We start from the raw sequence: 13,653 nt of genomic DNA, 5'->3' as shown, positions 1-13,653 counted from the left end.
TCTTCGGCTTGATACGCCGCTGCTCTACCACTTGAGCTATTCTGACCTCGATCCACTCGTGTGGTTGAGATGGGAAGTTGGTGTCTGAGTGGATTGAGGTCACGATAGCTCAAGTGGTAGAGCAGGGGCGTATCAAGCCGAAGATCGTGGGTTTGAATCCCGCTCGTGCCATTTTTATCTCAACTAAAAACCTTAATTAATTGTAATATATTAATTGATGAAGCGGACCATGAAACTAGGGAATTAAAAAAAAATTAAATTTTAATTGTTATAAAACTGATTTTAACAATAAATGTGTAAACACCAGGTTGACAACAATATTTGAAATAATAATTTAGGCTAAGCAATCTCTTATCTGGCAAGATAAAGTTATTTCTGGGAAAATATTTGTTTAGGATTTAAGGGTTGACCTGAAACGAAAAACTTTACATGTCTCAATAAGAAGAAACACTTTGCACCTTATTTCATATGAACAAAAAATAAATATGTAATCCAGATATATTTACATTAACGACAAAATTGTATAAATGTATAATAATATGTGTTGGGTTTTCAAAAGACAAATGTCCTAAATTATATTGTTTTTTTACAATTTAGCAACCCAAAATTATTTAATTAAAAAGAATAAATTAAAAATACTGTTATTTAAGTTTTATTAAATTTAATCATATACCAAGACCAGAGCAAGAAAACTAATGATGATAGAGTGTGTCATATCTATTGTGGGAGGAAGTTAGTAAATTACCTAACTAGCATCCACTGTTGAATTAGTCATATCATTTTATTAAACTATAAATAGTACTGAAAGGACTAAGCCTCTTATGATTTTATAATTTTCTTTTCCAATGACAACGTACCAAATATGATCCGAACAACATTTGCAACGACTTTTTCCCTACTAATATTATTCATAACTGAATATCTAGAATGTCATTTTTTCCTTTTACTTCAATTCATCAGGACAAGAGTTTCTGAATTTGTGGATTTATGATGATTGGGAGTTTATGAAACTTGTAGTATTGTATAAACAAGGCAAACAGAAATTTTCTTTTATTTGTAGCGATGTTTCGGTAACTTTTGGGCAAAGTCGTACTGAACTTTTTTAAAATGAATTTCCAGCAGCCCTGTATTCGAGCCCAGCATACTGACAAATTGTAGCTACCCAAACATTAGGCAGCGTACAAAACAAAAGGAGAAGTGGATAGCGGTGCTAGACATAGTAAACTTTTGATGATACAACCCTCACCGAGACCGCCAAAAATACTGCTGCAATTGGAGAACTCAGAGGAGTGGTAGGACTACTAACCGGTCACTGGCATCTGAGAAAACATCTACACAACATGGGTATATGCAACGATGACCCCATTTGCAGATTATGTAATGAGGAGGAGGAAACATCCACTCATATCATCTTCGAATGCAAAGCAACAGCTCAATGTTGATTTAACCTAACATACGGAAAAAACTTAGGGAATCAAATTGCAGCAGCAACAGTCAACGACCTGATACTTCTAAGAAGAAGGATTGAGTCTATTGACTGAACTAAGGAACTAGGAAGGTACAATAAGGCAGAAGGCTGCAGTGCCTGGGTACAGTACAAACCCCGCTTCCTAGTATCCTTTTCTACTATACCATACTGACAAATTGCTTTTTTACAAAAACACTGGCACCCCAAGGATTTAACACTCATAGGTGAAATACCCTTGTAAAAAGTCTATCTCTTCCAGATTTCCGTTTCCCTTAAAATAACTGCTCTTTGAGTACTAGAGAACTACTGTCCCAAAACCATTGTTACAATTTCTTAAGTACTTCAGAACAAATGTCTTTTTGAGGTGCTCGCTCAATTATTACTGCTTCTATCTAAAATAGGTACCATTTATGATGAAGAAGGTATGCAGCGTGCCGAAACAATTTACTTCTGATCGGTTTACATTGTATAAGACATTATGATTATAATTTATAATTAGTTCATCATAAGCCAGTGGTAAAAGAGAATCTGGTTCTGGTTGAGTTAAGATGGTTTCTTAAACACCGGGGTGAATTAATCCACCTGAATGAACTATTACTAAAAAAAGGACTCAATTGTTGAAATATGCTTGCTCTGTAATTCAATTATTCTTTTATTTTTTATATAATTTAGACTTAATTTGGTGGTAAAAATATTTTAAATCTAGAAAGATGATTTTTTTTAACTAAACACACTATTTCTTGGGTGTATGCCTACAACTCAGTGAAGCAAGAGCCTCTTATTTTGGCAAGAAAAACTGAGGGAAGATAGTCTCTCGTTTCTAACTGGGCAGAGACTGATGTTTGCCCCTTAATTAATCTCCTGGAAAGTGAGATTTGAGTAGTTATCAGATATGTAACATCCTTGCATTGTCTTTGTTTTAAATAAATAATCCCTGCTGTTCATGTATAATAAATTTAAAAAAAAATTAAATCAATCTGGTAATATTCTCTAATAGGACAAATTTACTTTTTAGTTTTGCGCTTTTATATAGTTTTTACTTTTTGTTTAAGTTGCAACAAACTCAGCAGACTGCTAAGCATTGCTTAAAAAATTATAAATTGTAATAAGTGTAAATTTTAATGAAGTTTTATTATTATTATATTGAAAATTAACAAAAAAGTTATTAAGAATGAGGGCTTCGGTGGCCGTAACAGTTTAAGTATGTATATCCAGCTGCCCTACATTCGAACCCGACATAGTTTTCATTTTTGCATATTAATTTTTAATTATTTATTAATGTTAATATTTTTATAATATTTTAATATTTTTATTAATGTTAATTACTATGAATTTTTATATTATTTTATTTGTTTTTAAACACAGACACTCTGAGAGTTGATATTACTTCTGATGTTGCAAACCTTTGTAAAAAATAAATAAATAAACAAAATAAAAAAATAAATGAAAAATATAAGAATAATGTGTGGTGATTAGTGACCGTTAGTCGATGATTATTCGGAAATCGAGAGATGCGGTCTGGTGTGATGTAGGTTTCAGAAAAACATTTTCTTTATCGTGCCAACGTTTCGATCTTTATTGAGATCATCTTCAGAGCCTAGGATTTACAAACATTGTTTACATTTAACAAATACATGTAGGATGTGGAAAAAAGTGAATTAATATGAATTATATGAAATAAGTGAAATATATTTTTTATATTCAATCTAAGTATTTCTACTCACTCAAAGTGTTTGTTTTCTGTGTAATTGTGCCATTTTTGCGTATCGTGATGAGAGTGCCAGTGAGATTTTGCTGCTTTATGTTTATATACGTTGGATTTTGAAGGAAGTCGGTATAGAAAGACATTTTTGTATAAGGAGTCGGCTTCTTTGAGGTGGAAAGAGCCGACGATGGGAAAAACCGTTGGTAATGGTTTGGCCAGATTATCCTTTTAGGATTATATAGACGGGGATAAATAGGAAAAGGAAAGGTAAGGTAAATTGTTCAAAAATTAGACTATGTAAAAATGATTGATGTGTGGAATGTGATGAATGTTTTATGTTTTGTGTGATGTGATGATATTTTCAGCTAAGTCAATATCATTAATCAAAAATTCAATATCGATAACATACAAATATCCCTAACCTTCCACTCGCACGAAAAACCACAATCTTTGACTTGTCAAGGTTCACTGTAAGTTCACTAATTTCGTGGTCCGCTTGACCAATTAATATATTGCAATTAATTAAGGTTTTTAGTTGAGATAAAAGTGGATCGAGGTCACGATAACTGACGTAGTAGAGCAGCGGTGTAGTTAGCCGAAGATCGTGGGTTCGAATCCCTCTCGTGCCATTGACTTTTTTATCTCAACTAAAAACCTTAATTAATTGTTCACTGTAAGGCTCCATTGATCGCAATATTCCTCTAGTTTTTTAATATTTCTTTGCAGGGAAACCGGCGAATCCACAATCAAAACAATGTCGTCGGCGTACATGAGAATTTTAATGACAACACTCCCTATAAGATTGCCAAACTCCAGTACAGATGGAAAGTCATCCAGAAATAGTGCAAACAGATTGGACTAAGGCTACATCCCTGCCTGACCCCCACACCAACATCGAAGAAGTCGGACACACCATCTCTGCCTCTTACTGCAGATGGAGCCGATTCAAACAGTGACTTCAGGACACCAATAATCTTAGTTGAGAACTTCGCATTTAGTAGTTTAAAAATAAGCGCTCTTCTATCGAGTCTGTTAAATGCGGCCTTAAGATCAACGAAGGGTCGTAAACCTTATTAGTCGCTAAATTAATTATATTTATTAGTGTGGACAAGTTGTCAGCTGTAGGATATCCCTTCCTGAACCCCGTTTGATATTCACTCAGTAGATCGTTTCACCTTACATGGACCTGAATTCTCTGCAGTAAAAGTGCTGAGAAGATTTTGGCCACCGAATCAATACAAGAAATTTCCCTATAGTTGGCAACTCACCCTTCTTGTAAACTGGAGAAATGATAGATTTCCCGAATGATGAAGGCACCACCCCAGATTCATAAATAGCGTTAAATAAAGACAATAACTTGATCAAAAAGTAAACACACGCAAGAATGGCACAATTACGCAGAAAACAAACACTTTCAGTGAGTAGAAATACTTTGATTGAATATTAAAAAAATATTATTCAGAAATCGTGAGACGCGGTCTGGTGTGATGTAGGTTTCAGAAAAACATTTTCTTTATCGTGCCAACGTTTCGATCTTTATTGAGATCATCTTCAGGGCTCAATAAAGAACGAAACGTTGGCACGATAAAGAAAATGTTTTTCTGAAACCTATATCACACCAGACCGCATCTCACGATTTCCGAATAATTATCGATTAACGGTCACTAATCACCACCCATAAAAAAATATTTATTTTGCATTGTATAAATTCACTTTTTTCCACATCCTATATGTATTTGTTAAATGTAAACAATGTTTGTAAATCCTAGGCCCTGAAGATGATCTTAATAAAGATCGAAACGTAGGCACGATAAAGAAAATGTTTTTCTGAAACCTACGCCACACCATACCGCATCTCACGATTTCCAAATAATTATAAGAATAATGGCAACACGTGGTTGTTCAGTTGTTTATTATTCAACAAAACCTATCCATTCTTAATGGAAATCAAGAAGGACAAAAGCAAAGACTATTTCTGTTTTCCCCTTTATAGAAGGTAATATACACTCATCAATTTATTTTACATATTTAGAAATCGTGAGATGCGGTCTGGTGTGATGTAGGTTTCAGAAAAACATTTTGTTTATCGTGCCAACGTTTCGATCTTTATTGAGATCATCTTCAGGGCCTGCGATTTACAAACATTGTTTACATATAACAATTACATTTTGGATGTGGAAAAGTGAATTTATACAATACAAAATATATTTTTTATATATTCAATCAACGTATTTCTACTCACTCAAAGTGTTTGTCTTCTGTGTAATTGTGCCATTCTTGCGTGTCGTGTCGAGAGTGCCAGTGAGATTTTTGACTACACACTATTTGAGTGAGTAGAAATACTTTGGTTGAATATATAAAAAATATATTTTGCATTGTATAAATTAACTTTTCCACATCCAAAATGTAATTGTTAAATGTAAACAATGTTTGTAAATCCCAGGCCCTGAAGATGATCTCAATAAAGATCGAAACGTTGGCATGATAAAGAAAATGTTTTTCTGAATCCTACATCACACCAGACCGCATCTCACGATTTCTAAATAAATATCGATTAACGGTAACTAATCACCACACATTTATTTTTATGTATTAACTCATCGCCATGAACCTTGGCCAGTTTTTATTTAAAATAAAAATGAAATGTCCGAAACATACGAAAAGAAAAGGAGTGAGTGTATATAACTTAAAAAAATAAATAAATTTATTTCAAACTAGAAAGACCCCCAATCAAATTTTAAGTGCTGCAAAGTAAGAACGAGAAAAGTACAGCAACTGGCAAGTGTTTCAGCATTATGGCTATTTATTGGATTTAAAGTTACACAATAAATTTACAGAATAGACTATTCAATGAGAGAAGAAAGTATATTATTATAAGTATATAATATATAAAATATATTATATACTTATATAAGATATATGGCAGTAAAATTATGAAACGTTTTGCATCAAGCCAAAATAAATAAAAAATAAATAACAAAATAAAAATTAAAAAGTCATAAAACCAAAACAAATTACTTATTTTATCTAATCAGATGTAAGATGAAATAATAACAGAAAGGCAGGGAAAATAAGCCCGGGGTTGGATTTTTGGCAAAATAAAAGGCCGTGTTTGTTAAGAAAGCAGCTTCGAGGCGAAACAGGCTAACAAATACTTTCATAAGTTGAGAAATACACCTAAGATGCCGTAGAAAGTCGGCTTTCTCGGATCGAGACTGCAAGCCCAATGGGCTGCAAAATATATCGACCGCCACCCCCACGCCGACTACCCCATCATCCCTTCCAGGCCTTCGCCTTTCTCAGCCTCCTCAAAATGCTCCCCCTTCTTCACTCATACCTTCGGCCCTTCCATGCACCACCGGTACGCATATAAATCACGATGGGCGTTTATTTCACGTCTTACGGAATTAACCAACAGGCAGTTTTTATCGGTTGAGTAATTTCAAATGACAAGTAGTACACGTTGTTCTAAAAGATACAAGGCGGTGAATGAAAGTATGTGATACGAAATTGTGTTGACGATTTTGAAACATCTTATGTTAATTTAAAAAAAAAGGTACAAATATTACAAATAAACAGAAAATTTTTATATTAAAATACAATCAGGGATGAGACCATTGAAAATTATTGTACTACGGGTCTCGAGGATTATTGTCTTTCTCATTAGGACTATGAAGCTATAATTACTGATTTTAAACGGTTAACAAATATTAATCCATATATGTTTAGTAGCCGTAATTTACCGAATTAATTATTTCAATTAAATATTCTTTTGATCTAAGGTCTTGGCTGGGTTGAAAAAGCTACTGTCTCGAGAGGGATTCGAACCCACGACCTTCGGCTACATACGCCGCTGCTCTAACCATTTGAGCTATCGTGACTTCGATCCACTCGGACACCAACTTCGAATCCCGCTCGTAGTACTAACTTTTACATTTCAACCAAAAATCTTACATAAAAAGATTAATTAATTGAAATAAATAATTTGGTCAATAGACCACTAAATATAATGGATTTGATAGGTAAAACGATGAATCTTCACTAACGAACGGCTTCTCGAGGTCATTTCATATGTCGCTGAGTATCGAATCCAGATTACACGACATTTGAAAAATGGCAAAATGGGGGAAAATTCGAAAGATAGGTTGAGATGGGGAGTTGGTGTCCAAGTGGATCTAAGTCTCGATATCTCAAGCGGTTAGAGCAGCGGCGTATGTAGCCGAAGGTCGTGGGTTCGAATCCCGCTCGAGACACTAGTTTTTTCATCTCAACCAAGACCTTAGATAAAAAGAATATTTAATTGAAATAGTTAAAAAATATGAACGTCTAGTTACAATTTGAAAACCTACGCGTCAAACTATATTTGATGAATAACGTAGGCCCTTTTTCCATAAATTTTAAATTTTATTTAAAAACATTGGGTTTTATTAAATTCAATTTTTAATGTGTGGTGATTAGTGGCCGTTAGTCGATAATTATTCAGAAATCGTGAGATGCGGTCTGGTGTGATGTAGGTTTCAGAAAAACATTTTCTTTATCGTGCTAACGTTTCGATCTTTATTGAGATCATCTTCAGGGCCTGGGATTTACAAACATCGTTTAAATTTAACAAATACATGTAAGATGTGGAAAAAAAGAGAATTTATACAATGCAAAAAAACTTTTTTTTTATATTGAATCAAAGTATTTCTACTCACACAAAGTGTTTGTTTTCTGCGTAAGAGTGCCATTATTGCGTCTCGTGTTGAGAGTGCCAGTGAGATATTGGCAACACGACACGCAAGAATGCACACTTACACAGAAAACAAACACTTTGAGTGAGTAGAAATACTTTGATCGAATATAAAAAATATATATTTTTTGCATTGTATAAATTCACTTTTTTTCACATCGTACATGTATTTGTTAAATTTAAACAATGTTTGTAAATCTCTTACGCAGAAAACAACCACTTTGAGTGAGTAGAAATATTTTAATTCAATATAAAAAAAATGTTTTTTTTGCATTGTATAAATTCTCTTTTTTCCACATCCTACATGTATTTGTTAAATTTAAACGATGTTTATAAATCCCAGGCCCTGAAGATGATCTCAATAAAGATCGAAACGTTGGCACGATAAAGAAAATGTTTTTCTGAAACCTACATCACACCACACCGCATCTCATGATTTCTGAATAATTAAATTTTTAAGTTTCATAGACCTGGTGATGGGAAAATAATCCTCGAAAGTTGGGCTAACTGTTTTTTTATCACCGAGATCCGGTGGCCCTCTGAAGCTAAAAATGCAATAGAAAACATGATCAAAAGAACATGGGGTCGGATCGGCAGAGATGCTCTCACGTATCTAGAGCACCGTCGGTAGGTAATCCTCGGAGGATCTAATTCGTAGAATCTTACTCAACCGATTAAGGATAGGCCAGTTGAGGTTGACCCACGGACGCTTGCTTACTTTAAGGCCGATACCCGCCTATATGGCCGGCATGTAGAGAAACGTCGATGGTAGGTAACTATCAAATAAGAGTAACGTTGTTGCTGTCATTATCTTCGAATGCGAAGCAACAGCACATTGAAGACATAACCTCAAGTCCCGAAAAGTCCCGGAAAAAGCAATTGCTATCGAATCAATTGAATTGAACTAAGAAACTAATGTACAATAGTCAGAAAGCTGCAGTGCTTGGGGAATACAAAACCCCTGCTTCTTAATTTTTCATCAACATCATCGCTTATACACACAAATTAACTGATAAGCCAGAGTACATCTTTTCTATGAGCCTGAATATTCATAATTTCATTCCTTTGGCTATTTGAAGTATGTACTCATTCATACACAATTGTATTGTTACACCAAAGTATTTTTGCAAATTACAAATTAAATTAACAAAAAATACAAAAACAAATAATAATATAAATTAATATTTTAATACATATTATTAATAATGATTAATATAAAAATAATGAAATAAAAATTAAACCGAAATATTTTAATTTTTCAGAAATCGTGAGATGCGGTCTGGTGTGATGTAGGCTTCAGAAAAACATTTTCTTTATTGTGCCAACGTTTCGATCTTTATTGAGATCATCTTCAGGGCTCAAAGTGTCTGTCGTCTGTGTAATTGTGCCATTCTTGCGTGTCGTGTTGAAAGTGCCGACACGCAAGAATGGCACAATTATCCAGAAGCCAAACACTTTGAGTCCTGAAGATGATCTCAATAAAGATCGAAACGTTGGCAGGATAAAGAAAATGTTTTTCTGAAACCTACATCAAACCAGACCGCATCTCACGATTTCTGAATAATTATCGACTAACGGTCACTAATTACTCCACAAAATATGTTATTTGGGCAGTCTCATCACAAAGAATTAACTGTACCGGATCGAATTCCTCCTAGTGATTTTTGAAATGAACTTCTTTTGATAAATCAAGATGCTTTAGTAAATCTTGTGAAGTTTTGTTTGTGTACCTACGAGATAATGAAGGACTGTGGGCGTGAGGGTGGATGAGAGGCTCACAAAGCGATTTACGCTAGCCTCCGCGAGCTCTCGCTAATTTCTTGGTGAAATGTAGCAAATTTCATTAAATTAATCCGATCCGTTAGTTTGATATTAGAGCAAATACGTTTTGGAGGCATCCTCACAAAGCCTTACACGGTTTAACCCCCCCCCCCGTAGGCGGATTCCTCACAACCTCAAAGACAAAATTTTAATTCTAATTTCCAGCACTACCGTTTAATAATTTAGACAAGATTTATTACATTTTGTACATAAATTATATATAATTATTATTATAATTTTTTTAGGGCATCCGACAGATTGGTCATTTCAGTACCGAGCGCATCGAAATACAAGACACACTCACACAAATAAATACATTCACACCTGCATTGCATTCGTTCTATTTAGTAGATGGGGTACTGAATATTCATCTACCTGCACACAATAAAAAAACCAATCTAATTGGGGTTGTATTTTTCCGCCATCGACCCAAGTCACGTACACGGCTCGAGGGGCGATGGGGATTTCACCATCAGCCCCGCCCCATTCACTCTAATAAATACACTCACTCATATAAAACACGTATTTTGAAGGCTATATACAATAGAAAATTCCCAATTCCCCTAAAAGTGGGACAGGGGACCCTGAAGAACCATCGCTACCGTGTCCGAGAACCATTCTTAAATCGAGTGGCGTACCTACACGCTCTCTTTATGGAGCTAAGGCATGACACGCCTTTATATTATTTTATTATTAAGGTGATTGTTTCTCCCACCTTTAGAGCAGATCGCTTCCAGTCTTGGCAAAATTTTTATTAACCCTAAGTCTAATAAATGTGCAAAATCTTCAAAAGTTTTCGATGAATTTATAAAGTATGTTTTAAAAGGCCGGATTGTAACTTCGTCCAAGTTTAAACAAGGGTGATACTTTTAAAACCAAATTGTAGTAAAACTTTTAATTGATTATAATATAAATGCAAGGCACCATCCATGACATAGGTAATTAATCGAATTTTTTAATTACGTTGATACATTAATATAAAGGCTTGGTAATTCTTTACAATTCTCAAGAAACAATTATAACAATAACAAACGTCAGTTGGTTTTAAGAGTTCGTCGACCTGTCTAATCTCTTATTTTTAATTTTTTAATAAGACAATTGACTTGAGCGTTAAATTAAATTACAGAAAGCAACGTTTGGGTATTATGCTATTAGAAAACCAAGCAAGTTTATTTATGATCATTTTTTTCTGTCATGATTGCAATTTAACGAGCAGGATGGAATCTGGGGTATGAAATAGAAGCCGGGATTTTTTCTTTCATGTTTGCCTTTCCGTGCAACTGTTTAATCATAACCGATCGTCTGAATTGGGTAAATTCGGTCAAGCCATCATCAATCAATGTCCGATCCAAGAACACATCTAGAACAGGCGGATTCAGATCACCTGCTGTGATAAAATAACTTTTAACTGAATAAATAATGAGGATGATAATAACGGAAATGTATTATTTACACAATGTTAATAAATGATCGAACAACTTGAGTTTATGATTGTAGATGAACTGCTGAACTGCTAGAAAGACCAACGAGGTTTAACCACAAACCGTACAAAAGAACTTTTATCTAATAAGGTAGTGTAAAATATTTGTTTGAACGCGAAGACCAAGAAATTCTAGCCAGCTTTAAATAGTAATATATCTACATTATAAAACTACACTAGACAGAAAACAAAAATATATATATTTTTGTACAGTGTTTTTTATATACAGTGACTCACAGATTCGTTCACAGCTGAATGCAAATTGGGTTATATCATTATTTACTTTACAAAACAATTGTAGGACATCAAATAAACGTAGTTTTTTAAAATAATTTTATTTATCTTAACATAAAAAATACCCCAAAAATTGAATTGTTCCTTTATCATGTTTATCAAATAATATAAAAGAAATTACCGTGTGCGAACGATAATATGATTGTGTCATAGAAAGTCCTTTAATATTTTGTATGCTCTCCTTTCGCTTTCAAAACTGCATCAGTCCTTCTGGACATACTTCTCACGAGATTTTTGTACTGTTCTGGACAATTAGGTCCCATTCAACTTGTGTTTTTTCCCAAAGTTGATCGAAGTTTGAAGAGTCTCCTGCAGCATCGGCTAAAGATTTTTTAGTTTTCCCCATAAGTGTGCTCAATTGGATTCAAGGTTAGGTAACTGTGCGGGCCATTCCATGACATTAAAATCATGATCAGCAAGCCACTGTTTGGTCAGCTATGGTTTCTTCACTTTTCCCGTCGCTCTTAATCCGGCCTCATGTAAACATCTCCGTTTGTTTCAGCACTGACATCCATATTATCATTAACACGCGGCCACCCTGAATTTGGACAGCATTGTCAATCTGTCCTGATCGAATCGTAGATACAACGCGTTTTGGCCTCGGAAAGTTTTGTTTTATAACCACTCCTCTTTTTTTTAAAACAACTATCGTAAATTCCGGAAGATCTTTTAGGTTTTGTTATTACCCCAATAATAACAATTTATATGTTTTTGAAATTTCACGATAAGGAAGTCCTTCTTGTAAAGATTTTATTATTTGATCTTTCAAAAATGGCTTCATACTGTAATTAAACGGAATAGATCATAACCATTAAGGAAATGAAATATTTTCAATATGTAAGAAAAATAACTAAATTGATGATACCTGATAACAAATTTGAGACGAATTATTGAATGGTTATTGCGAAATTTGCAATGAAGTAACCCGAGTCACAAAACTGTTCACACGAAGACTCGTAATAAACTGGCTAATTTATAAATTTATAAATAATAAATAAAGATTATTAGGGTGAATGTTTGTTTACCAACAGTTCAACGATCTCAATCCTATTGCTATTGTCTCAAATTTTTCTATTTTTCTCAAAATTGCATATCCTTAAACCACACGAAAATTCTAGTTCATTAAAGAAATGTTAAGCGACATTTTAACGTCAAAATTGCTGGACCCCTTACTTTTTAGGATTTATTAATTAAGTTTGATCAATTTATAAATATTAATTATCAACTTTCAATTAATTAAGTTAAATATTACTGGGCGTTTGAAACTAAACAGCAGAATGCCAAATATGGTTTGAAAGACAGAAAAAAAGGAAAAATGGCAGTGGGTCTGAGATGACCTGAGCTGTTTGTCGGCTTTTCCTTCTTTGTATAAATCGTAGGCCGCCTAATATCACAGAAAATAGGACTTGTTGGATCAGAGCTAGTAAGTGACAATATATAATACAAAACAGAAGCGGCAACGTCGCTGAGCTACCAAGTCGGTGATCTGACAAGTGTTGTAAAATATATGTCGAGCATAAAAAGATTTAATTACATATTCAGCAGCGGTAACTCAAGCTGATCAAAATGAACCAAAAATATTTTTAAAAGATTAATTGTAGCATTATATACACGAGTGCAAAGAAGTACCTACTAAGTGTTAAAAATGGATGAGCCGCTAAGTGTCATAAGACACATATATATATTCACACAAAAGGACTTATACAAATCCCAAGTTAATTTTGGGTAGGACTCGCGTAGTAGTAGACATAACTTTCTCACCTAGCTGGAAAATATGTTATACAAACTAACTTTGTTATTTTAAATGGGAATCCCATATTTTTATTGTGGAGTTCGAGTCTAAGCTTATTTTATACCAAACTTAGTGAAAGGAAAATTTTTGTAGAATCGACCATTTCTGAGTTATGCCCGACAGAAGACGGGTGATGGGGTATGCTTTTTGTAACAAGATGGCCATTTGTGTCATTTCCCACCTAGATGAGAAAGTTACGTTAAATCGTTTCCGAATCAAATGGGTGGACTATAGAAGTCGATACACCCTGTATACAATGACCTTGAAATACATGCACAGCAAACCTATATTTAAAAACAATTTAAATTGTCTATAAAAGTCTCCACTTTAAGGGCACATTGGCTAGAACGATCCGACTCGA

At 34.0% G+C, this 13,653-nt stretch overlaps 1 protein-coding gene across 1 annotated transcript in view; it reads right to left on the bottom strand.

Moving 5' to 3' along the window:
- LOC106673135 (F-actin-monooxygenase MICAL3) overlaps nt 1-13,653 on the bottom strand; it is a 73,008-nt gene that overhangs the window by 9,829 nt on the left and 49,526 nt on the right. The gene's annotated exons all lie outside the window — the stretch shown is intronic.

The sequence above is a fragment of the Cimex lectularius genome, unplaced genomic scaffold (genome assembly GCF_000648675.2).
Source record: "Cimex lectularius strain Harlan isolate CLEC.00 unplaced genomic scaffold, Clec_2.1 scaffold341, whole genome shotgun sequence".
Classification (NCBI taxonomy): domain Eukaryota; kingdom Metazoa; phylum Arthropoda; class Insecta; order Hemiptera; family Cimicidae; genus Cimex; species Cimex lectularius.
This window is presented reverse-complemented; position numbering and strand designations above follow the sequence as displayed.